At 37.6% G+C, this 4,650-nt stretch overlaps 1 long non-coding RNA gene across 1 annotated transcript; it reads left to right on the forward strand.

Annotated features, from left to right (window-relative positions):
- Positions 1 to 1,151: 1,151 nt before the first annotated feature.
- On the forward strand, positions 1,152 to 3,225 carry LOC309881003. Its single transcript, XR_014318060.1, has 4 exons — positions 1,152 to 1,200; positions 1,752 to 1,790; positions 2,601 to 2,630; positions 3,072 to 3,225. It is a non-coding gene; the product is annotated as an uncharacterized lncRNA (long non-coding RNA).
- Positions 3,226 to 4,650: the final 1,425 nt, after the last annotated feature.

Raw genomic sequence — 4,650 nt, forward strand, 5'->3', positions numbered from 1 at the left:
TGCAGTGTGTTTGGATAATCTCAACAAATGCAAGCACAAGATTTATTTTCACTCAGTTCCCTAATTTTTTTGCCAGCATTTAACTCAGTAAATGGACTTTGTCATTCTCTAGATTATTTTTAGTAATAACAGAATGAGACTATAGGACTGTTATTTGTAGTAAGGGACTTTCACGAACAGTTACTTCTGTTTAAATTCATTCAGCAATCATACACTGTGTGTTCAGGGATCACTTTTTGAATTACTTTATATCTATATGTCTTTGAAAATATTCCTGGCTTCCTTTGAAGAAAATATTTTCATTTTGAAGGACACAATAGTTGCTACTTCACTATGTTTATTTTTACCTTTTCCCTTTAAGTATTTTCAACCATGTAATTTAGACCTTGCTCTTGTCAATCAATTGCAGGAGATACAAATAAGCACATGCAATGTGCTTATTTCATGTTTCTCTCTTATAGAACATAAAACCTGTTCATATAGAACCTGTTCATTAAAAAGTGGGCACAACTGTTAATTTTCGTCCAGCTAAATCATAAAGGAGAGATGTTTTATGTACCATATTTGAGTACCATTATTGTACCACTTCTTAGAGTCAATGCCTGTGAGATTTCTTGTTGGTGATGACATTCAAATAAGCAGAGCTACTTTGTCAGAGGACCAAATAAGATTTTGTAGAATTACTAGCTTTTCAGTATTCACTTTTATTTTAAATTATGTTCCTTATTAGAGCTTTCTTTGGGGCTGTATAGGGCTATAGCATAAAGACTCTTACCGTTTCCTTTTTTTTTCCATTCTTCATTTCAATTTTAATTTACCTTTTTTTCCTAACAGTAGACTGATTCCAAATGAATTAATGTATAATTTGACCTTATTTTTTTCCTTTCTATATATTGAATACATTGTAACTACAAACCAACTCCTTCTTAAGAACTTTGAATTAAACTTTCTATGACTAATACATCACACAAACAAATATTTACAACAGGACAATGCTAAGCATTCTTAATTCACATAGGCTACTCTCTAGGATTTTGGGGTGACTGGGCACAAAATACGTTTCATTGTCCTGTGGTCCTTTATTCCAGTTAGCAAGTATATAATGAAGTACAAATAAACTTAGAGTCAAAACGAACTGGCTATTTTTATTTTTATTTTCAGGGTTCATCTTCCTATGGAGGTGGTCATCAAGGAAAGCCAGTAAGGACATTCTTTTTTCAGTATACCACAATTAATTCGGAAATGTTGATTACAGTATTTAAAATAGTTTAATATAATTGAAAATTAAAATTATGTTACAATAGTAAATAAGTCATAAATGCCTGAGAAAACTGGCCACTAAATTAAAGTTGGAATATTTTGTTCAAACTTCAACCTTAGGGTGAGGCTGCATTCATTCCTCCCACCAACAACGTTTTGATGTATCTGTTATTTGTCTAGGGGAATGTGTTTGGATAATTTTGTTAGGAATTATGTATTTAAATACCAGGGTAGCTGTTTCAGTTTCAAATTTTGTTGTTCACTCAGATTGATACATGGCTTTGAAAATCTTCTGAAACTGTTAATGGAATAAAAAAGGTGTAGCTGTGCTTACTTGAGACCGTTCACTTAAAATGGGAGAAAAAATTGCAAGGAAAATGTAAAATGAAAGTCTACTAATATAGGACATTTTCTAGATTCATGTATGTTCTTTAAACAGTTCATGAGTAGTCTACTATAGCAAAAGTAAATGTCTTATTAATATTTTACAGGGGTACTCTAACTCAGGAAGCACTTATTCTGGGAAACCGGTAAGAAAAATGTCATCACAGAATCTTTTAACATCATAGATTTTTTTAGTAAATAAATAAATAAATAAATAAATAAGGATGGTTGGTAGAGCAATTTCTGGGTGATTTGGTTTGAAGATAACACTGTATATTAGTTCCTTTTGTATTAGAGCATATTTAAAGAAACTGCTATTGGAAACATGGGAAATACGGAAAACAGCCTCTGGTTGGGGAAGCTCTTTTGGTTTCAGTTATTTTAAATCTGAATCTGTCTTGCTTTACATTCCAGTTAGTGACCTTGTTACATTTTGCTGTCCTCCAGTTTTGAATTCCTGTTTTATCTGTGTAGGTTTTTGTAGGTCCTGCTTGGTTAATCCTTAGGTTTTGGTGTTGTTTTTTTTTTTTTTTCGTTTTTGTTTATTGCTTTGATTAACCCAACTCTTGAGTCTTTCAGTTACAGGTTACTTCTTTTCCCTCACCGACCCCTCACACTGTTCCCTCCATTTTTATTTTTTAGCACTTCCTAATTTTTTAAATCCTCTTTCAAATACAGGGATGAGAAACTCTGTATGGAATGTGATAATGGAATGAGAGAAAAATAGGCTTTTGCCCCTTCATCAGCTGTAGATGACATTTTCACATGTAAAATGGGATAAAGAGAATGTGGAACTAAAACTATTTCCTTCACCTGTCTGAATCTAACCCACAGCATATTTTTTATTGTTATTATTATTTTAAAAAAAAAAATAGTGGTCTTCAACAAAACTGTCTTCAAAACCATTGAGTTTGAACACTTCTAGATTTCCTTACTTTTTGTTTGTTTGTTTGCAGAATTCGCCTTCCTCAGGGGGCAGTCAAGTGGTAAGCAATTTTCCTCTTTGTGGTTTCTACTGGTTTCTTCCTATTTATATATTGCAGAAAATGGAAAGAATTTATTATACTTGTGAGGCCTAAACAATATATAGATTATCAGATTTCCTGTATGTGAATAAGCATTTGAGACTGCATGTGCAATGTACATATAATAAATGGGAACAGTATCAATAAAAATGTAGAAAAGCAGGACTATGTAGGTGGTCCTGCTTTTGAATGTATACTTTTTATACTCCTGTTTATTACTTGAAAACTGAACACCTGTTGAGTTGCACATACTATAGATGTGGCACATATTTTTTTAATGTCAGAAGTATCTACACAATAGAAGGGGCTAATAGCAAAAGATTGCTCTGAAACTTTCTATGCTTTTAATGAGGGGAATTTATTTTGAATTTAGCTTATCACAATTGTTCTCTGTTTTTATAGAGCTCTGCTGGGAAACACTCCAGTCCCCAACTCCTGCTGTTGTTCAGTGTTTTGAGTGCCTTTGTACTCTCTGCTGTTACATCAAAATGGTCTATATGAACTTCTGAAGATGTGTTTGGCATCCTAGACATGGATTGTACACAGTAATATCAGATTAATTACCCGGTGTCAGAAAAAAATACCCTTAAATGAAATTGGCAGATTGTACTTGGTTGTCATGTTCTATGTCTGGTTAATATGTCATGTCTTTCATTAGTTTATCTTCTGGTTTTAGTCATTAGTAGATATCATTAGTTTCATCAGTGTTTTAGGCATCATTTTAGGTATAATTTTAAGAGAGCATATTGTACCTACCTGTATGATTTTTTTTTATTATTTTTATGTCCAGTCAAGAATGTGATGAACACCTATCTGAACTTTGATTGGTGAGAGAATCAAATGCTTAGAAAATTCTTGGTTAGTAACCAAAGCAGAAGGAAGTCGGATTGTTTTATGTGCAAACTGAGCAGTGTCCAGGTCCTCACCACATAAAATAAAGACAGCCTGTAACTTCTGGTAAGCAGATGTCCATAGTATAGCAGAAAAATTGCTAAAATAGTATCAGAGTATTGGCTTTAGTCTATTGTAGTCAAATTCATGTTTAATATGGAGGTTGAAAAGTGAAAGATCTTACAGAGGACTGAAATCTGTTGGGTATTAAAGCATATTTATTAAAGAAGCCAAACAGCTCAAGGCAAAGAAACAAATGGATTGCAAATAAGCTAGGGCAGCACAGGAGGCAGTTAGGTCAGTTGCCTGGAAGCTGCTGAAAACCAATGTATTTTCCCCTGGGAAGGAACAGAAATGTAATTAAGTTCACAAAATTGGTAGTATCTTAGGATTGGCTCCTTTTCTTAAGTGTTTTGTCTAGCTTACGCCACCTGATGTATCTGCAAGTTTAATCTCAAGAATGACGCTGATACCTGCAACCAGGTACAGGACACGTGGGCGCAGAGGACCCTGGCCCATCCTTGGCTTCAGGAGCTGTTCCACCGCGTGCAGTACCATCTGTCGGAGCCGCCAGCCTTGGTGCAGTGCCCATGGCAGTGGCACCAGCGTGGCGGTGGCGTGTCCATGGCGGTACTGCCGATACCACCTCGGCGCCAGCTTTGCGCTGCGTGATGTTACCAGCACACCTTCTGCTTACCCATGCTTCTAGTTCATGTCTTGTTGAGCGTATGCCCACCAATAAAATTGTATTTATTGTCTCCTACGGTTTGCAACTGCACCTCGCGAGGTCTATCTCTATCCACCTGCCACGAGCCCCCCGCTGCTGCCCCCCGCTGAGCCCCCGAAGCCGTGATTCAGGCATAAAACACACGAACGCGACCTTGACCCCTGGGCGGACAATTACAATAACGCTGCGTTAATGGGAGAGCGCGCTGCGAGCTGGCGCCGCGCCGCGGCTCCCCGGCCAGGCCGCCCCCGGCGGGGGGAGGCCCCGGGGGCTCGGCGCCCTCACACGGCGGCGGCCCCGGGGGCCGGGCGGGGCGGGAGGCGAGGCCCGGCACGGCTCGGCACGGCCCGGCACGGCTCTGGG

This window comes from Aythya marila (assembly GCF_965140915.1).
Source record: "Aythya marila genome assembly, chromosome: 8".
Lineage (NCBI taxonomy): Eukaryota > Metazoa > Chordata > Aves > Anseriformes > Anatidae > Aythya > Aythya marila.